Source organism: Nyctereutes procyonoides, unplaced genomic scaffold, assembly GCF_905146905.1.
Source record: "Nyctereutes procyonoides isolate TBG_1078 unplaced genomic scaffold, NYPRO_anot_genome, whole genome shotgun sequence".
NCBI lineage: Eukaryota > Metazoa > Chordata > Mammalia > Carnivora > Canidae > Nyctereutes > Nyctereutes procyonoides.
Window position 1 is genome coordinate 761,921 of NW_026575155.1, and position 22,080 is coordinate 784,000.

The 22,080-nt window shown below is 37.7% G+C and overlaps 1 protein-coding gene across 15 annotated transcripts in view; it reads left to right on the forward strand.

The window, feature by feature from the left end:
• LOC129502078 (proline-rich protein 18-like) overlaps window positions 1-22,080 on the forward strand; it is a 440,312-nt gene that overhangs the window by 50,452 nt on the left and 367,780 nt on the right. For 2 of the 15 annotated variants that reach the window (XR_008662890.1, XR_008662893.1), the window contains one exon: window positions 533-627. The exons of 12 other annotated variants lie outside the window; for them this stretch is intronic. The gene's annotated coding sequence lies outside the window, so the exon portion shown is untranslated. Of the gene's footprint in view, window positions 1-532; window positions 628-1,145; window positions 1,215-22,080 lie in introns of those variants that run through there. One more of the 15 variants, XR_008662889.1, reaches the window with a different exon arrangement.

The window sequence follows — 22,080 nt, forward strand, 5'->3', positions numbered from 1 at the left end:
CCTAGTAGGATCCCCAAGAGAAACTGTTTACTAGCATATATTTCTAGCACATCTGTGTTGAATGGCAATTTATGGGGGACAATGAGAGAGAAATCTGGCACTCATCATTGGCCAAGAGGGTTCAGTTTGTCCAAGCTTAGGCTAATTCAGAATTGTTTGTACTCTGTAATGCCTTTGTCCTTATTCCGTTTTTGGCCAGAAGGTCACTCTCCATCTTGAATTCCTAGACAAGTCCTACTGTAGTACCAAGGCTGGCTTCGATTCATGATTGTATATCCCAAAGCTTATGTAACTGCTTGAAGTTCAGTTTCTTGTTTGTCTGTCTTCGTAATTTCTAGAGCACAGTGCTTTTGCTCTTGTAGCAAGCTTGTCATAAAATATTGACACTGACCAGTAACTGATTTGTCTGGAACATTGCTTTAAATGTACCCATCACTAATTCTTTTACTTACTGTCCCCCCGAAGTGCAAATGTCCCCTCAGTCCATTAAAATGCTTTGGGTAATCTCTATATTTCATTCTTTTCCTTGAAGATATCAAGCACACTCCACTTTCTGGCTCCAGTGTGGACTGGTGATTGGACTTGTACGGCCACTGTCCTAGGGTCTCTCTTCACCATCGTCTTGGGAATTCTCTTTCCTCTTCTGGATTGGATCCAAGGCCAGTTTTATAAGGTCTGTGTCCTGTGCAATCACACTTAGAAAGGCTCTGCGGTTTGGTTTAGTGCTCTGCTGTCACCATCTTGAAATTCTTATTAATTTTTGAACAGGGGGCCCTGTGTTTTCATTTTGCACTGCACCCTGCAAATGATGTAGCTGATCCTAAACAGATCCCAAGGTTTCCAGGTTTTGGTATCTTGGTAAATTCTCTTGGTTTTGGGGAGCACCTACTCTGACTTCCTGAGTAAAGCTCTAATGGGAATAAACATTCTTTAGAATTTTGCCTTTCTGGAAAAATCTTCATTTTACTTTCATATTCTAATAAGAGTGTAGCTTAATATAGAGTTTCCAGTTGGGAGTCATTTTTTCCTCAGGGTTTGGGAGGCATTACTTTATTGTCTTCTGGTGTCCGATGCTTCTGTTAAGAAGGCAGATGTCCTTCTGATTCCTGACCTGTGGTTACAACCTATTTTTCTCTCTGTTACAGCTGTGGCGTCTGCTTTTTGGCATCTGAGCTCAATTGGTGTCGTTTCCTTTCCTCCTCTTATTTTTGCAGGTGAATTTTGTTTTAATCATCATTTTAGCCATATTTTGAGAGAGAACAGAAAATGTAAACACATGTTTTCAATCTGAGTCACTTTTAAAGGGCTGTGTCACTTTTCAAGTCTGCCCTTTCTCTTTGTATGCAGGATTAGATGGTAGTGGTGGAGGAGAATTTGCATAAAAAGTCCAGTGCCTTCTGGAAGAGACACCAATTTTTTCTTTTCAAAATTCCATGTTTGGAAACCTTGGCCATGATCAAGGGCTGCCGATGGGAAAGAACACAAAAAAAAACCCAGAAAGACGTTCACCTTGAGAAGAGAGTAGACTGTACCACTGATCCAGGGTTTTACTTATGCTGCTGAAATCAGGATTGGCTGCATGAGGCTGAACAAAAGAACTATCCCGTCAGCGCCCAAGGAGATGCACTGAATCAGTTCTCTATTGCTGCATATCACTGCATGTGGTTTTTAGCCTTTATGAGTAATGTCATCAATATCTCCGAACATACATTTTTGCCTATATTATTCATTTTTTCTCCATGCACATTTTACATGGCTCATTGTGCCGGAGTACTTCCAGAAAAGTTGCTGCTGCCTTGAACTTAGCATGATTTTATTTGAAGAAAAGGATTTGCTTATAAAGACCCTTTAACAAATGTTTCCAATTTTGTACATGAAAGAAATATTAAGGTCATTTGAACCTCTGTTTTTATTTAAGTATGAATGTTTGTTAAGGTTCAGTTTCTATCTTTCAGAAAATTAGAATGCATTTACAGTATGGTTATAGTATCTGATTATTAATATTCTGGGAAGAATAATGTATTTTTTAATGACCTCTGAGATTTCATCCTTGCCCAGGTCTATACTGATTTATAGGTATATGTTTTACAAGCCTTTTCCTAGGAAATTCGACCATATGGAAGTAGTCTGATGATAAATTTAAAGAAGCCTTTGTTTTCACTTTGTGCTTTTAAAATTAATGGAAATTTGAAGTGTGGGTAGGCTGCTGCTGGTTTGCGCCCTTGGGAGTTTCCCATGTGAAGCTGAAACTGGCCCCCATACACCCTAGAGGGTGAAGGAGAAAGAAGAGAAAGAGGCCGACCACTCCAGGTTAGTGGGTAGCAGGTTAATATGCAAGGGAACTTACTTGTTCAGGGCATCTGCAAGATAAGTAGATCTCTGCACCTGCCTGCCAAAATCTTGAAAAGTTTATATGGAGGTCTTAACGAGGTTTATTCACTTATTCCATCCAGATGGTCTCAAGAACACATTACTCTCTCAAGGCCATGTCCTTGAAATGGTCCCCACTGTGTGAACAATGTGCAGAATGAACATTCCAAGGACAGGGAAGGGGACAAGGAGCCACTGATGCCTGGGTCCAGCTGTTCGGTCAACCAGTAGTCATATCCTCTTGATGACCTCCCCCAATAGCAGCATAGCCCTAGAAAGAAAGCAACAATAACATGAGTATTTTTCCCCCTGGTTTTATTGAGATATAATTGACATATAACTTCATACAAGTTTAAATTGTACAACCTAAGGATTTGATGTATATGTATATTGTGAAATGATCATCACAGTAACTTTAGCCAATGTCCACCACCACGCAGAGTTAAAAATTTTTTTCCTTGTCACGAGAGGGATCCTTTTAGGATCTATTATCTTAGTAACTTTCAAATATGCAATATAGTATTATTCATTATAGTCATCATGTTGGTCCCCAGACCTTATTTATGTTATAACTGGAAATTTGTACCTTTTGATCCCCTTTGTTCAATACCCACCCCCCTGCCTGCAAATCTAATCTGTTCCTATGATTTTTTTTATTTTTAATTTTTTTTAAGATTGTATTTATTTATTTGAGAGAGAAAGAGCAGGAGTAAGAGGGAGGGTCAGAGAGAGAGGGAGGGAGAAGCCTCAGCTGGGACTTGATCCCAGGACCCTGAGATCATGACCTGAGCTGAAATCAGATGCTTAACCCACTTGGCCACCCAGTGACCTAATAATTTTTTTTTCAAATTCCACATATGAGATCATGTGATATTTATCTTTTTCAGTCTGACTTACTTCCCTGAAATATTATAACACTGGGTTGATCACCATTCAGATGAATGCTAGACTGTGGTATGCTTTTGTCCACATTCCAGTATATTTAGACTGAGGGATAATTTCAGTATCCAGACTGTCAAAAGATATTGACTTCACTGTACATAAAAAGAGTGGGCTCTAGAGGTATGTGATCTCTGCTCTCCTACATGGCTTTGCATGGCTCCACATCCTCCCTGAGAGGCCCCGGTGCTAGCACGCATGTGCAGTAGTGGGACGAGTGCGCCTGAGATCGACCTGTGTGCTCAGGTTGCAGTCTGCTGGGCAGGCCCTCCTGAAGGTGACTATCGGTTTCATGCCAGATGCCAGGACTGGACACAATAAACAACAGTGTTTTTGCCAAATTATCTTTAAAAATATATCACAAATTACACCACATAGTCTTAAAGATTTTTTTAAGGAACGTAAATTTTTCTATAAGTCTGAAAGTTATCTTCACCTTGACTCCTCCCACATTCCCCACTGCTCAGTTAGTGGCCTGGCCTAGCCATTCAGCCTTCATAATTATCTTGCAAGTCAGTTATCTCCTCTCCACCCTGAGCTACCATCGTCTTCATGCATGTTCTAGCATGAAGTCAAGATCCCAGCAACTTTCTAATTAGGACCCCTGCTTCTAGGGTGTTCCTAAATAACTCCTCATTCTAAACACATGTGGTCACTCACCTGCTGAAAAGACCTAATGGAGAAATTATTTACAAAGGGTGATGATAAAACAAAGCTGGTGAAGCTCTCTGGGTCCAGAATGGCAGCATACCACCCCCGGGCTTGAGGAAGCAAGTAACAAACAGTGACTTAGGATCAGACTACTGCCTTTGATAGAAGAATATAGTCATTGCCAAACTGTAACTGGGTAAGGGAAGATCTGGGAAAGTAAGTACTCCAGGCTGTCTCTGCATACCCTCTGCTCTCCTGCTGGGAATGTCCACCGCCAAACCCTACCGACAACCTAGAAGGCAAGCAAGGGAGCTTGGTGGTACGCTCCACAGCAGGTAGCTCCCTGGAGTACAGAGCAGGTGGAGAGAGGTTATGGGGTGGGGATGCAGGAGCATCTTGAGTATCTTCAGTAGAAACAGTGGCTAAAAGGAAATCTCACTCTTTTTGCAGCATTTCATGTATGGTATCTTGACAACTTCAAGTCAGCTTGATTTGAGGATGGAAGGAATGCAGATGGCAGAGACCGGCTTGCTTAACTAGAGGAGATTGTGAATGTAGAAGCTTTCTGTCAGATATGACTCTATTCAAATATTACAAGCATCACTTCCATTATTGTGGAGTACAAATAAGGAGGGACAAGAGAACCAAGACAGCAGTCAATAGGGAGATGAATAAATCTCTCTTAACGTGACAATGTTAAAACCCACAAACAAAGGTGCTTTATTCAGCCAGGAATGTTGACTGGATCAGTGTCATTGAGAACTATTATCTGTTCTAATTGTGACTCATTCTGGAATATTTGGTAAATCACTTAACTTTTCTGAGGTATAGTTTTTCCACTCCATTAGGTGACTATTACAGGACCTTCTGCCTGCTGATGTGCAAGAATCTTTGGGTGATTCATTTGATAATTGCTATGAAGAGCTTTCAGCTCCAGACCAGAAACACAAAAGTTTAAGTGGTACGATTCGATTCGTTAGAAAGTCTTACTGCATTCCTTGAGTCTCTGATTCCCCCTTTACTTACTTATTTATTTATTAAATTGTTTTAGTTCAACTTTTTTGTGGCTTTCCCAATTCTACCCTAGTTCTCTTTACACAACTGCAGGTGCAATATCATGTATCCCCAATGACAGTGCTGTAATCAAATTAACTCCTTGGATGAATATTAAAAAAAAAAAAAAGGAAAGTTAGAGGATTTTAAGCCTGTCTTAAGGCAACTAAAGAAAACACATAAAGTGGCTTGAGTAGAGAAGGATAGTGAGTGAGTGACCAAAATCAGACAGGAACCTACCAAAATGTTATGTCCCATGACCCTTGATCTATGTATGACCTGTAAGACATGATGTTCTTAGCCTGCCAAGGAGAAAGGACAGCTGGCTCCAGGAAGAAAGAAACCTCTTAGTTCATATTGTTTAATACATGACATTTGGTGTCTGTTTTGATGTCAATGATCCACATTTACAGAATTTTCCACCAAAGGATACAAAGTTTATGGAGACTGTCAGCGCCTCTTTATGGAGTAACCAAGAGATTGCAGTTAGGGCCTCTCATATGACTTTGGGGCAATGAGAAAATGCGTGATTCATTGGCATTCTAAGTCTTATTTTATTCTTTCAGGTTGAGAAATAATGTGGGATATTTGCTCCCTTATGGCTTTTCAGATTTTTTTAAATCCAGAACATATAAATATTTATGTCATGGCTTAAGCTTTCATGACTCTAAAGAGAAGTTCAAGATTGGATTGTACCTCTAGCCCTGCTCTCTCTCCCCTGGGAGCAAGTAGGTTTGCATATTGAAATGCCAGCTTGACCTAGCTGCCTGAAAGTCTTGAATGTCAGGCCCACAACAGAATTAATTAATTTCTCTTACAAGTTGGTAATTTCCTGTTACTCTCCTAAGTAAAGCTAATTTCAGCTACACCCTTGCCATAAGAGGATTTTAGGTCCTCTGTTTTTTTTTTTTTTTTTTTTTTTAGCATATCCTGGCATATGTATTGTCATCATATACTGGCCTCATATACTGTCATTGTTGTGCCATTTCCAGTATTCATAGAAATGGTGGCCACAGAAAGTAGGCAGGGGTCATACCAACTCAGTTCATGGTTGCTGAAGCAGCTTTTAAGTCAACAGAGAAATTGCAGATAACTTGATACAAACATTTGTAATTTCAATCATATAATGATGGCAAATTTTCTTCAAGACATTGGAGAGTAAATTAAAATGAGGACAAAGGACAGGGCATGACAGCAGTACAGGCCTACTGTTTCCATATTTGTTTGTAGTATATACCTTATTTGATTCCTATCTTATTTTTAAAGTTTTTCCGTGAGGCATTGTTTTACTAATTTCAGTTATCCACAGTGATTAAAACCATGGCCAAAAATCCTGTTCCTCAATAGAGGCCCTAGAAACCACCTATAATGGATAGATAAAAATTAATACCAAGGCATTAGAGGTGTTATTGCTCTTGCATTGACTTTTTAAAACTGGGTTTTAAATAAATTAAAGAGGGGATATGTGCTTATTATAAAATAATTCAAATGGGAAAATTTTAAAATTAATGTCTTTCAATCTCATGCATGTTTTCCCCCTAGCCAGGCAGTATCATTGTCTGTGAGGCTCCCTTTCCCTAGGCTAAGTCTATAAGAGGCTTTTCAGAAACCTTGCTTACACATACACACACATGCACACACACAAACACACACTCACTCGTGCATACACTGTGCCTACATATCAAACATATCTTCTTCATATGTGTCACATTATTCATACTGTTTGTCATATCTTATATATTATATATCTTTTTAATTTTGACAAAAAATGGATCACACTCCATGTACTATTTTGCTATTTTTGCACTTAATTATACACTATATTAGGCATATTTCCATCTCAGTATGATGAGTCTACCACATTCATCCCAATGGCTGCAAAGCATTCCCTTGATATGTATTCTCATTTATTTCAACAATTCCCAACTGACTGACATTTGTTTCAGCTATTATCAATATACTACAATAAACATCTTTCCTTGTATGTGTATAATCTGTGTGCATTTTGGGGAGAGCATATATGCAGGATAAATACCTAGAAATGGAATTCCTGGGCCAAAAATCTATGCATGTGAATTTTGAGAAATATTGCCAAATGGAGAAGGGTTGCATATGTTTATTCTCTCACTGGCACTGTTGGAAAGGATTTTATTATCCATGTCTTTACCAATAGGTAAGCCAAGCCAAACCACAGAGGGCTGGTCTGGCTTTGAAGATTGGCAATAGGACTCTAATCGATTTTGCTTTTATTTCAGTTAGCTGCTGAAACAGCAAACAGGGCAAAGGGTAGGCAGTGCCTAGACCACAGGTTCCAAAGTGTGGTCCCTGGCCCAGAAGCAGCATTGCTACCTAGGAACTTGTTACAAATGCAAGGTTTTGGGTCCCACCCTAGACTTACTGAATCATGAATTCTCATGGCAGTGTCCAGCACTCTTCTGTGTTTAAACAGGCCCTCCAGGTGATTCTGATGATCACTAAAGTTTGAGGACGACCACAACAGAGCTTGATTAAAGTGAGGATCAAAAAAAAAAAAAAAATGGAGGATTGAGTTTCCCAGTGCCTCCTTTATGCCTCTTGGAGTTGAACCTGGAGTTCTCTGGTTGAAGGTGCCCAGGGCTACATACTCTCTGTATCTCATACCATTTGGGTGGGACAGGAGCCAAACTGGCACTCAGTGACTAATTATTCTCATAAAAGGCAACCTCTGCTGCCCTGTAGTTATAAAGCTCTATGTCCCAGTTCTCACCACATTAGGAAGCTACAGTGGACATGGCGAATAGTAACACAATTTTGACTTTTTGTCTACCTGAAAAATAGCACCTCATTCCTATTTAATACTAATTTCTTTAATTATAAGTGAAGTTGAGCATCTTTTCACTTTATAGGCCATTAGCACTTCTTTTTACCTTTATTCTCTGTGTTCTTTGCCATATTTTATATTGGTTGGCTATCTATTTATTAATTTATAAGAGCAATTTTAATTTTAAGGAAAGCAGCCCTTTGTCATTTGTGTTGCCCATTTGTTTTTATCCAGTTTGTAATTTATCATTTGAACTTAGTTACAGTAAAATTTTGCATTGAAGATAGTTAGAAGTTTTATGTAGTCAGATTTATTAGTTTTTATCTCACTGAATTTTGAATTTTATGTAATCTTAAGTAGATCTTCCCAACTGTAGGATAATAAAAAAAACCCTCATATTTTCTTCTAAACTTTATGGTTTTATTTTTAGCATATAAATCTTTGATGTAAATAGAATTTATTGTACTTAGGGAGTAAGGTCTGCATGTAAACATATTTTCCTAAAGCTTAAAAGTTATCCCAATATCATTTATTAAATACTTTGTCTTTTCTCCAGTGATTTTTAAAGTAACTTATTGATCATATTCAAAGTGAGAATGCCTATTTGGTACTATTTCTAGAGTATATTCTATTGATTGAAACTGTAATTAACTTATAGTTCAATTTAGGAGGAAAAAAAGACTTTCAGTTCAAAATTTTCCTAACGAAGAACAGAATATACCTTTATAGTTACCCATTTTCTTTTTCTTTTTTTCCCCCCTTTTTTCCTTAGGAGTGACTTGAACTTTCTCCAAAGGTGTTGCATATGTGTTTTATAAATTTGTGAATTAAAAGTAATTTTTATTGAAGATAGTTGACACACAATGTTACACTAGTTTCAGGTGTACCACATAGTGATTCAACTTCCTTATGTTGTTATACTGTACTCACCACAAACATAACTACCATCTGTCAGCACACAATGTTATTGCAATATCATTGACTATATTCCCTGCGCTGTACCTTTTATCCTTGTAGCTTACTCATTCCATCACTGGAAGCCTGCATCTCCTATTCCTGTTCCCCCATTATGCCCACCCTCTGATCCGCCTCCCCTCTGGCAACCATCAATTTGTATATTTCTGAATTTTCAAAGGTCATGTTTTCCTCTGTTAAGAGTTTTCTATACTATTTACATATATAGTAAAGCTCCATATCCTTATGTATTACTTTCATAATCAGTCACCTACTGAAGTCTCATATTATTTCTGCTAGTTTTTGGATGATTCCTATGGGTTTCTCAAGTTTATAGTAATCACCTATGAAGAATAAAAAGCATCCTACCTATGAGATTAGACTTTTATTATGGAATTTTTGTTCTGGGATATATGACCTTCTTTCTAGTGTCCTGCTTTAAAAAAATATCACTTTTAATGAAGTAAATGTATATACAACAGATTTGACAATTTTAAGTTGGCAATTCTGAGTTTCGACAAATGTATACAGTTCTATTTTGTGTAGTTACATAAAAATGCAGCTTTGTAAGTTGTATTTTTGTATAATGACACAAAAACTTAGTTTATATTAGTTTTGGGTAATTAGCCGTACAATCATGACATAGAACTTATCACTCCAGAAAGTTCCCTTCTGCCTCCTTTCTTGCTTCTTCCTATGTCTAGCCCCTGTCAACCGCTAAATGGCTTTTCTGTCATTGTGGTTTTGCCCTTTCTAGAATTCTGTATAAATAGAGCCATATAATATGCAGTCTTTTTGTGTTTGAACTTTTCCATTTGGTATTCCATTATATGGACATACAACAAATTTGTTTATATTCACCATTTGATGGACATTTAGGTTGTTTGCAAATTTTTGGTTGTTAATGAGAAAAATTAGTTGTGAACTTTCAAACGCATATCTTTGGGCATATGTTACCATTTCTCTTGGGTAAATTAGAAGTGAGATTGCTGAGTTCTATGGTAAGAATATATTTCACTTAATAAGAAACTGCTAAACTGTTTCTCATGTGGTTGTACCACTTTATATTTCTACCCACAGCATATAAGTGAACCACTTGCTCCACATTCTCACCAGGATTTGGTATTGTAAATTAGTTTTTTTTTTATTCTTAGGCACGTTTGTGGTTTGTGGTTTTAATATGCATTTCCCTAGTGACTAATGATATTGAGCATCTTTGTATATGCTTACTTACATTTATCTATTTTATTTGATGAAGTGTCTTTTCAAAAAATTTTCCCAATTTTTTAATTGGATTGTTTGTCTTACTGAGTCATAAGAGTCCTTTATATGTTCTCCAGACAAACACTTTATCAGCTATATGTTTTGCAAATATTTTATCCCAGTCTATGACTTGCCTTTTTATCTTTTTAACAGTATATTTTGAAGAATAAGCTTTTTAATTTTTGAAGTCCAATTTATCACTTTTTTGTTTTAACGGCTTGTTTTTCTAGAAATTTAGTGTAACTAGAAGTAAAAATTTTTTTTCTCCCATGTTTCTTCTCCAAGTTAAACAAAAATTAACTCTTACATTTAGGTCTTTTTGAGCTACATTTTGGATATGGTGTAAAGAGGAAGTTGACATTCCCTCTTTTGTTTTTGTATGTGAATATCCAAATTTCTGGCACAGTTTTTCAAAAAGAATATCCGTTCCAGCCTGAAACATGTTGGTACCTTTTTTGGTAATCAGCTACATATGTGTAGGTCCATTTCTGGGCTCACTACTTTGTTCCATATTTTTGTATGTCAATACCAGACTCACTTGATTACTATAAATTTATACTGAGTCTAAGTGTATACGCCATACTAATCAGGAGTTGAGACTTCCAATTTTAGGGTGCCTGGTGCCCCAGTTGATTAGGCATCTGACTCATGGTTTTGGATTGGATGGTGAGATTGAGCCTAATACCAGGCTCTGCCCAACACAGAGTCTACTTGAGATTCTCTCTCCTCTCCCTCTGCCTCTTACACTTGTGTTCTTTCTCTCTCTAAAATAAAGTTAAATCTTTAAAAACAAAGACTTCTAATTTTGTTTTTCTTTTTTGAAAGACTTCCAACCTTTTATTTTATTTGGCTTTTTAGGTGTTTTGCATTTCTATATGAATTTTAGAATCTGCTTATAGTTTCTACAAAAAATCCACATTTTGGAATTATGTCAAATGTATAGATCAATTTGAGGAGAATTGGTATCTTATTTTAACAGTGTTGCATTTTGATTAACACAGCATATTTCTCTATTTCTATAGTCTTTCAAAATTTCTACTTAGTAGTTTTCTGTCTCCAGGGTTTATATAGATGGAGTTTTATCAGAGTGAAGAGGTTCCATTTTATTTCTTTTTTTATAAAGATTTTATTTATTTATTCATGAGAGACACACACAGAGAAAGAGAGAGAGGCAGAGATACAGGCAGAAGGAGAAGCAGGCTCCACGTAGGGAGCCCGATGTGGGACTGATCCCGGGACTCCAGGATCATACCCTGGGCTAAAGGCAGGCACTAAACCGCTGAGCCACCCACGAATCCCTCCATTTTATTTCTAGTTTGTCATATTCACATCACAATTGGATGTCAAAATTTGTAAAATACTTTTTCCCTGCATCTGTTGAAATGATCATGTCATTCATTTTTGACATGATCTATTTTTGGTCTTTTAATATATGATGGCTCACATTTTTTTCCTACTATTAAACCAACCTTACATTACTGCTAAAGAATTGCTAAAGGAATCTCTTCAGACAGAAGGAAAATATCAGAAGGAAACTTGGAATATCAGGAATAAATAATGCCTTTTAACTCCTGATGTGAAAGATTAGGAAGTCAGCATATTTCTCTGGATCCCCTTTCCTCGCCCTTGCCCATTTTTTCTAGGCTATATGCTTACTTATATGTTTCAATGTTTATGCATTAGCATAATTTTCAGCCTTCTATATTTTAATCAGTTCAGTGCAAATTACAAATACTTTTATGCCATTAATTCTTTCTTTCTCAATTCTTTTGATTACAGTACTTGTTTGATGAGAATTTATCATCAAGTAGTTTTCTTCAAGAAGGGCTATTTATAAACTTCTTGCCTCAAAATTTATTTGGTACCAAGTGTGGCTGTGAAGAAATCTGAGGCCATTGTGATTTTTCTCCTTGGTAGGTGAATTGCTTTTTCTGACTGAATGCTCATATAATTCTATTTTTATTCTTAAAGGTAAGCAGCCTCACAAAGGATATGTCATGTTGATGACTGCGGTGAATTATTTTTCCCTGGAAAATGGTATGCCCCTTTGAGCCCCAGATTCCAATCTCCCTTTATTTCAGAAATGTGTTCTATTTAATATTTGAACATTATCTTTGGATCCATTTATTTGACTTCCTTCATTGGTCAAGCTTGCATTTATGTGATCTCTCTTCCATATCTGTCTTTCTAATTACCTTTATTTCTTTGTCCTTTACCATTGAAGTTTCTGGATTTTTATAAGACTTTCATGTTTCCAATACTTTTCAAAAATTGGTTATTATATTTTATGTTTCTATATCTTTTTTATCTCTGTGATGTTTATTTTGTTAACTTTTATTTCTTTTGTGGACTCTAGCAGTTTATGTTCACCACCTTTCTTATTTCCTCTTTAATTTCATATCCCTTCTCATAAAAATCTTCTTTGCATGTAGTTTCTATCTACCTCTTTAATTTCTTTGAGAGTGTAGAGAACTTTTTGTCTAATTCTTTTTGTCTAGAACTTTTTGTGGTAATCCTTCTGATGTATATTCTGATTGTATATATGTTTAAATGTTTCCCCCCTTTGTTCAAAAGAATTACACAAGCAGTAAACTCATTTGTTTGTTTGTTTGTTTATTTATTTATGTATTTAAGATTTTATTCATTTATTCATGACACAGAGAGAGACACAGAGAGAGGGAGGCAGAGACACAGGCAGAGGGAGAAGCAGACTCCGTGCAGGGAGCCTGACACGGGACTCGATCCCCAGTCTCCAGGATCAGGTCCTGAGCCTAAGGCAGGTGCTAAACCCCTGAGCCACCTGGGCTGCTCTATTTATTTATTTATTGAGAGAGCAAGCACAAGCAGGGAGGGGCAGAGGGAGAGGGAGAATCTTAAGCAGGCTCCATGACCGGCATTGAGAAGGTTGTGGGGGTTGATCTCAGGACTCTTGAGATTATGAGCTCAGCAGAAATCGACTCAGATACTTAACTGAGTGAGCCACCCAGGCGCCCCCAAACGGTCAGCTTTACATGCTGCTGTTTACCATTGCCAGTTCTGTTGCATGGAAAGTCTTTATGTGATACTGAGAGTAATCCCTAGATGGGAGAACTAGAAATCTGACATGGATAAGAGGAAGATTGGATCTAGGTGGTGGGGGAGACACAGGGCTGTGCACTGTTCTAGAAGGCAGAGAATGGTGCTAGCATATGACTCCCCAGAATGGCAGGAGAAAGCACCTGAGTGTGAAGAGAGGGACAGGGCTGGTCTAAGTAGCAAGACCCCTGGTAGCTTACTTGAATGAGGTCCACCCATGCAAGTGGAACTCTAGGGAGCCATGTTCACAGAACCATCAAGTATACCTTTGCTTTAAGTGGCCAAAGTATTTTACCTTAGTTAAGTAAACCCTTGTCACCACAGTAAAAACTTTTCTAAGTGTATCATTTCCACTGTTCTCTATATATGCTCATTTAAAAAAAAATCAAACAATAAAAATATAAATAGTAAAAATGAAAGTTCCTTTTTACTTTCTGCCAACGTTTCACCCCCTTCCTGTCTAAGAGGTAATTACTGTTTAATGCATTGAAATATTCACTTGAACTTTTCCTGTGTATACTTACACTGAAGAATTTTCTTTTTTTACTAATGTACCTTGGTAATCTTTTTATGCCAGTACCTATTTTCTACTACAAAAATGACTTTCATGGCATAGTACACTATGGCTGTATTATTACTTATTTAACCATTTACTATTATTGTCCATATATCTACCCTAAAATGCTATAATAAGCAGTCTTTTATGTGGATACTGGGTGTATCTATTGCCTGCAATCCTAGATAAGGATTTTGTATAAGGTATAAGAAAATGCACAAGTAGAATTTTGATAAGTACTGAAAAATTATACTTCAAAAAGTCTGTTCCAGTTTTTCTCACTAATGAGAGTCTATTTCCTTACACACATGCTTGTCAGAATACAATATTATCCTGCTTTTTCATTTTTGCCCATTAGATAAGTTTTTTAACTCATTATTTTAAAATTTTGCACATTCCATATTATAGCAGAAGTTTGGCATATTTAAAAAATATTCATTAGATACATATTTCTCCTTTGAATTTATTTGTCTGTTTTTGTTGGGCTTTTTTTTTTCAGTCTTTATTGATTTCTAGGGGCACTTTTTTCTTTTCTTTCTTCTTTTTTTTTTTTTTTTAGTAACAGTGAATGTGCTTGAGGTGAGGGGTGAGGGGAAGGGGGAGGAGGAGGGGAGAGGGTACAGGAGCAGAGGGAGAGAGAGAAGCATAAATGGGCTCCAAGCTCAGTGTGGAGCCCCCCTCAAGGACTTGATATCACAACCCTGAAATCATGAGTGGAGCTGAAATCAAGAGCCAGATGCTTAATCAACTGAACTACCCAGGCGCCCCCTCTAGGGGCGCTTTATATTGGTTATTAGTATCTATCTGTCATAGATGTCAGAAATATTTTCTCTTGATCAGTATCTCATCTTTGAATTTTAGTTATAATCTTTACATTATTTAAAATATTTGAGTTTTAAAAATCTTTTTATTTTATGGCTTTCATGTCTTTGCTTATGAAAGTATTCCCTACTTTAAGATTAAGAAATAAAGTTGTTTTTTTTCTAATATTTATGATTTTTAATACCTTTAATGCTTTATTGAACTTAATTTTTATTTTATTTTATTTATTTTTTTAAGATTTCATTTACTTATTCATGACAGACACATAAAAAGAGGCAGAGACACAGGCCGACGGGGAAGCAGGCTTCATTCAGGGAGCCCAACGTGGGACTCGATCCCTGGTCTCCAGGATCAAAGGCAGATGCACAACCGCTGAGCCACCCAGGCGTCCTGAGCCTAATTTTTAGTCTGTCTGTAAACATCTAGCTTGTTATTCCAACATCATTTATTGAATTGTTGGTCTTTTCTTTCCTGATTTGAAATATCACATGCTTTATCTTTTCATATTGGTTTATTTATCGATTCTTGGAACAATGCCACACTATTCTTCAAATTTAGATTGGTCCAGAAAGTCCCTCCTCCTTATTCCTTTTAAAATTGTACTATTTATCGCATTTCATTTTATTGTAATTTATTTCATTTCATTTAAAACATCCTCTTATAATTTCATTTTATTTTTTTTATTTTTAAAGATTTCATTTATTCATGAGAGACGAGAGAGAGAGAGACAGAGAGAGAGAGAGAGAGAGAGAGGCAGAGACCAGCAGGGACAAGCAGGCTCCATATAGGGAGCCTGATACAGGACTCGATCCTAAGACCCCAGGATCATGCCCTGGGCCAAAAGCAGGAACTAAACTGCTGAGCTACCAGGGATCCCTCCTCTTATGATTTTAATTGGGAATTGAGTCAAATTTATATATAAATTTAGAGAGGTCTGATATCTTTCAATATTGGAATTTTTTCCATCTAGAAACAGTTTGTCCTGTTACTATGGAGCTTCTTTTACTTTCTTCAATACAGTTTTACAGCATTCTTCATAAATGTGCATGTTTTGTTAAACTTAATTATGAATATGTTGTTTGCTATTATGGGATATTTATATACATGCTATTTAGTTATTTCAAGTCTAGAAAAACTATTCATTCTATATGTTGATCTTGTATCCATCTAACTAAATTCTCTGTTTGTTCTAAAAGTTTATTAGTAGACTGTCTTGTGTGTCCTAGGTGGACATTCACATTGTTAGATAATACTAGTGTTGTCTTTTTCTTTCCGATATATATGCCTATTTTTTCTTCTAATATTTAAAAAATTTTTCAGTTAAAAATTTTTCCCTCTGTACTAAGTTAAGAGTGTCTCTTTTATAGTGTTAAATTCCTTAATTATTTAGTGTTTCTTATGTGCTCTTACTTGTGGTTGAGATTCTAGATTGAACAGTTCGTTGCTGTTAGAGTGTTTTTTCTCAAGCTAAATGAGGATCCTTGTTTGTCTGGCAGTTGATGCAAGCTAATGACCTTTGGTGAGTCTACAGGAGAAGAGGACAAACGCGTGGCTAGGAAGGTATAAAGGAGCTTGATGTTTGGGAATGAGGCTCCCAGTATCTCTTGGCAGACAGAAACTCTTTCTTTTGCGCAGTAGCCCCTCTGGTAGTCTCCTATGCCAGAGTCATTAGAAGGGGGTACTCATAACTCATCTGGGGACAAATGCAGTAGGCAGAGGAATGGGGGAGGGGAGTAGCTGTTGGATCTGTGCCACTCTTCAGTTAATTACCTAAAACACTGTCATGTGCTTCTTCCTGCCTCCACTGCCTCTGTCTGTGGTATTATTCTGTAGTTCCTCTGGGAAAAACCACCTTTTGTAATGTTTTATTTGTCTACTAAGAGGGGTTCCTCAGCTCTTTTGGGATACGTTGCCCATCTATTTGCTATTGCTCTATCACTTCTAGAAGCCCTACACTTTTCTGGTCAGCTGGCAAACCCTGTTTCCAATGTTATTATGAATTTGCTAACTTATTTCCTTTTTGAAGGGGATGTTGCACTGTATTTATGCACAGACTTCATGTTGGATCCTTTTTGATTAATTCTTATTCCTGATTAGGTAGTGTCATCCAGACCTGCTAATTTGCTCTAGAACCAAGTGGAGAGGGGGTGGGGAGTGATTGCTAGCAGCACTTTACTATTTTTTTTTAGATTGGTTTTTTTCTTGCTTTAATTGGGCTTATTATATAACACATTGAAAAGACAGAAAAATAGAAGGAAGAAAAGAATCATTCATAATTCTATTATGATAATTACTGTTAATATTTAGATACATTAACTTTTAGTCTTATATATATTTTACCATTCTTGTGATTACATTTTCTATAGTATTTTGTATTTATTTTCAATTAACATCTTACTACAAATTTCTTATACTAAGAGAAACAATCATGATTAAATTCATACTTTAATAATGTCATAAAATATGATCAAGGGATGCCTGAGTAGCTTAGTGATTGAGCATCTGCCTTTGGCTCAGGGCGAAAGTTCCGGGATGGAGTCTGAATCCCGCATCCGGCTCCCTGCATGGAGCCTGCTTCTCCCTCTGCCTATGTCTCTGCCTCTTTCACTGTGTCTCTCATGAATAAATAAATAAAATCTTAAAAAAAATAAGATATGATCAAATGGACCATCCAAGGGTAGTATTTTCCTGTGTAGGGCCTTTTGGGTCCATTGGTATTTGGCTATTTTATTCTTAAAAAGGAAAGAAAGGAGATTTTATTTATATACATTTATTATTTATTTTTTTGACATAAAAGTTACAGTGAAATGTACAGATCCTAAGTGAATAATTTAATGAGTTTCGATAAATGCTTACATCCAAGTAACTGTGATCCCAACCAGATATAGAATACTTACTTAACTCATTTTAATAATGGAATGATAAACACCTATAAGAAACTTCCCCATATTTGAATTATTTACTTAGGCTATGTTCCTAGAAGAGAAATAATGTTATCTCATTTTATGAAATTTTAGCAGGCTTTTTACCAAAATGTGTTTCAAGTAGTTGGACCAAGTGTCTGTTCCCATCAGGCAGTGGAAAGTGGCACAATTATTCAACTGCTTCTCTGTGATCCCCTTGCCACTCTGATCAACCCCACCAAAGGAAAGCTAACTATTTCTTCCTGAAAGCAATCTTTGTCGTGTCAATACCTACCTCCACCCTACCATGGTTCTGTGTTTAAGTGTGTCTATTTATGTGTAAGAAATTGCCATTTATGCTTTTAGTTACTCCAACTATTTTTAATTTCTTGAGGAACCTCTATACTGTTTTCCAGGGTAGCTGTACCCAATTTACATTTCCAGTAACAGTGCAAGAGGCTTTACTTTGCTCCACATCCTCACCGACACTTGTTTACTCTTGTCTTTTTGATAATAGAAATGCTGTAGGTGTGAGGTGATATTTTATTGTGGTTTTGATTTGCCTTTCCCTGATGATGCAGGCTGATTAGAAGAAGCTGGACCCTCAGGCAGCAGCTGGAAGAGTATGCAGTCAATCTTCTTCCTGGGAGAAACTGGGAGTTAGGCATTTGCCTGCTTAGGCCAGGCATTATGGCTGAAGGGGATGGATAGGCTCCTACATGGTTTAAAAACTGCTTATTTGTTTGCTGTAGTCCTGTGAGATTCCATGCAAGTCAAGTTGGCTCTCCAAGCCAGGTCAGGTGGCTGCTGTAAAAGTCGGAGCACTAGATATGTGGACAAGCTCCTTCCAGGGAAAAACTGGAGACTTAGTTTTATTGTTGGAGTGCACCAGAGTTGGGGAGGAGTGCAAGTGCTCCCAAGCTGACTCAGGCTCTGGGGATGATCCAATCATCACCTTGGTGCACGCTGGTTAGAAGCTGGATTCTTCCACAGCAGCTTGTGAAGTATGCAGTCAAACCCTCAAAAGGAAAGTGGGAGAGACTGGGAAATGAGCGTTTTTTTGTCTGCTCTCTGTGCTGAGCCTACAGCAAGTAACCATGCTGCTTTGTTGGCCAAAGTCCCTTGGAACCCCTTATTGAAAGCCCTGCTGACTCCCAGAGCCAAGTGATATGGGGCCTTCTGTTGGGTGAAAGTCTTCAAAGTTGGGAAGTAGATATAGTAGGGTCCAAACCCCTTTCTCCTCAGGGAGAAGCTGGGAGTTGGGAGTTCCCTCCCATTGTATGTCATTGTGCTGGGCGTGGGATTTAATGGCAAGGTTTCTTAGCCTTTCCCACCTATTTTGATGCGGGAATTTTTTCATTAGTCTCATAGGTGGGAGTCACGCAGTTTCTGAATTTCTCTGAGGGAATTGTTTCATGGATAGTTATACATTTGGTACGTATGTAGGAGGAGGGAAATTCAGGAGGCTCCTATGTCACCATTTGTTCTGGAATAGTAAATAAATGCTTTTTGATGAAGTGAGCTATACTGGGGACAGGAATTGAGCTCTGGACTGGAAGATATAACTTACTTCAATTTATTGGGAAGACATATCAATCTAGCATTTGTCCTTTTAGGAAAGGAGTTACCATTTGAGACAAATAGCGAGATGCTGAAGAGGTTAAAAAACTGATACATTTCTGTGGGATATTCTTGTTCAACTTCCAAATCACCTGAGTCAGCACAGTAGAGATGGTGTAAAGCTTCAAGTAGAAACACATAGATCAGTGGAGAAGTCTACCTTCTATTACTGCTGCAAATGTAGCATCTGTCTGTAGTTTGCCTAAGGCAAACTTCCTGTTGCTTTAACCTCTTGATTTCAGATAGCCATATTAAGTAAATATTTATTAAAATATCTCAGAGCTGTGTCTCTTCATCTGCTAAAATGGTAGATTTTTTTAAAAAGATTTCATTTATTTATTCATGAAAGACACACAGAGAGAGGCAGAGACACAGGCAGAGAGAAAAGCAGACTCCATGCAGGGAGCCTGATGTGGGACTCGATCCTGGGACTCCAGGATCACGCCCTGGGCTGAAGGCAGTCACTCAACCGCTGAGCCACCCAGGCATCCCTAGATTTTTTTTTTTAAGATTTTATTTATTCATGAGAGACACAGAGAGAGAGAGGCAGAGACACAGGTAGAGGGAGAAGCAGGCTCCTCACAAGGAACCCGATGTGGGACTCGATCCTGGGACCCTGGGATCACACCCTGAGCCAAAGGCAGATGCTCAACCACTGAACCACCCAAGTGTCCCTAATATGGTAGATTTTGAAGACAGTGTTCATCACCCACCTTGATTTTTAAATTTTTTTAGGGAGAGAGAGAGTGTGTATGTGTGCAGATGTGGGGGGAGGGGCAGAGGGAGAGAGACTCTAGCAGGCTCCACGCTGGGGAGGCTCCAGGCTCAATCTTAGGACCCAAAGATCATAAGAGTCATCACTCAACAGACTGAGCCTCCCAGGTGCCCACAGGATCCCCCCCTTTTTATGGCAGTCTAATATTTGCTAAACTTAGTTTTGTGTGTGTGTGTGTGTATGTGTGCTTCACATCTTACACAATCATCTTGGCAACACATGTAGTTTTTGTTTATTTTCAAGCTTCCTTTTTATTCCCTTCCACTATCACAACTTCTATATACAAAACTCTCACCGTGTGAGATTTCGTCATTTTATGTTGCTAGCTCTTCTATGATGTTTATAAAATATGTCAACACCCTATAGTGAATTGGCATTGTTTTGCTATCCAACTTGCTATCAAAGAAATAAAACAAACTCCCCCAAGCAAATAATCTAACTCATTACCCTTCAGTAGCATTTTGGAGATGGAAAATTTATGAATTATAAGAGCTGAGCGTAAGAGGAAGATGTGCTATCTTACCAGGGACTCATCCTGGGGGACGGTGGAGGTAGGCACTGACTCCCATCTTCTGCACACCCTTTCACCCTCCACCTGCACCGTTCACCTGAATACATTAGTCTCACGAAGAGGGAGATGAAAGCAGAGAGTGCACCTGCAATGTAGTGTGACTGCTGCAGCATGGTGAGAGGTTGCCAGGGAAGCAATTTAAAAAAAAAAAAAAAAAAACAGGGGAGGAGGATTGTCAAGGTTTGGCTCCTTGTGAAATTTGCCTGTCAGAACAGATGATGCATTTGAGCATAACACTCTCCCAGTTTCTTCTTCTGGCAGTTTTCTCCCTCATTTTCAAGGCTTTCAGAATTTTGCTGCAACTTATCCTTTTAAGGGGCTTTCCCCGTCACATAGTTCTCTGTTGAATGTTAGTCCTGAGAGATGAGAGATGATGTTTAAAAATCCACTCAGGACTGATTTGCTTAGAATCAGGCTAGCCAGACAGCAAACCCCTCCAGCATCTGCCCTGGCTCCTGTCCCTTGATTTCAGGGCAGTTTGTCTATGATTGGAAGAGGGTTTGATATTATTCAACACACTTGGGTCTGACTAGCTCAGAGGACAGTTGGCTTTTTTTTTTTTTTTTTCTGGGAATGGCCTGTGGAATGATGTGAATTTTGAGGGTACAGAGAGGGCAGGAAAATGTAATATGGAAATAATTATGATACTGTCCATGGAACTGCCTGATCTTCTAGAATCTTGGGAAATTTTCTGTTTGGAATAGGGGGTGAGTATTTAAGACTAACAAATGAAATATTCACTCAGGAGAGTCCATTTGCAAAGGTCAAAATACTGACTTACATTACATAGTTCTTCTGCCATTTGATCCTTACCACATTTTTGAGGAAGTAAATACTATTTCCTTATTTTATAGATGATGCCACTGAAGCTCAGAAAAGTCACACATGGGATAAGTGATGGCATCTGGATGAAATCTGAAGCTCTCACTATGTTCTATAGATTTTTCTAGTATCTAATCTCCCAGGCAGGAGAAAAAATTTCCATCTCTAAAGTACATGGCCTTGCTTTCTCTGAAATAGTGGATAGCAAGGCGGCAGGGTTGGGGTGAGCAGGAGCATTATTTATATACACAGAGGGAGAGAGTGCCTCTTTAGATTTGGAGCCTCTGGTGTAAATAGCTGCTTCTTTGATTTTACTTCATAGTTAAATGCTACTAGTGAGTGAAATAAAGGACTCATTCCAAGATCTCATCTCTAATTCCCTGCCATGTGCTCTAAAACAAAGGGGACTTATCATTTGCCTTAATAGACTGTGCTATGTATGTACCCAGAGACAGCAAAATTCCAATTAAAAGAGTATTGATTGGCCATAAATTAATGCCAACGTCTCCAAATCAATAGTCACTGAACTTCTTTCAATGATTTTTATTCTGAGTCCTCTCGGCCCTAGTATTTTGCTTATTAAATGTTTCACTGTAATCGTATGCCCAATTAACATGGATGATTCTTTCGCCATTAACATACAGTTTTCGATTTTAGTCTAGTTAGCACAACTAATCATTGCAAATGAAAGTCAGTGGAATCTTACAAACTCCAATGCCTTTTCTCACCTGCTCCCAGAGATAATTTATATGCCTTCATTCCTCTGAGCCCAAAGCAGGTAAACATCTTCAGTTAAGCTGAACAGAAAAATAGAAATTCTGTGGAATAGAAACAACAACAACAAAAACCCAGAAAAATAAAGCAGAGAACATGAGCTATGTCATAAGGAAGTTATGACTGTCAACA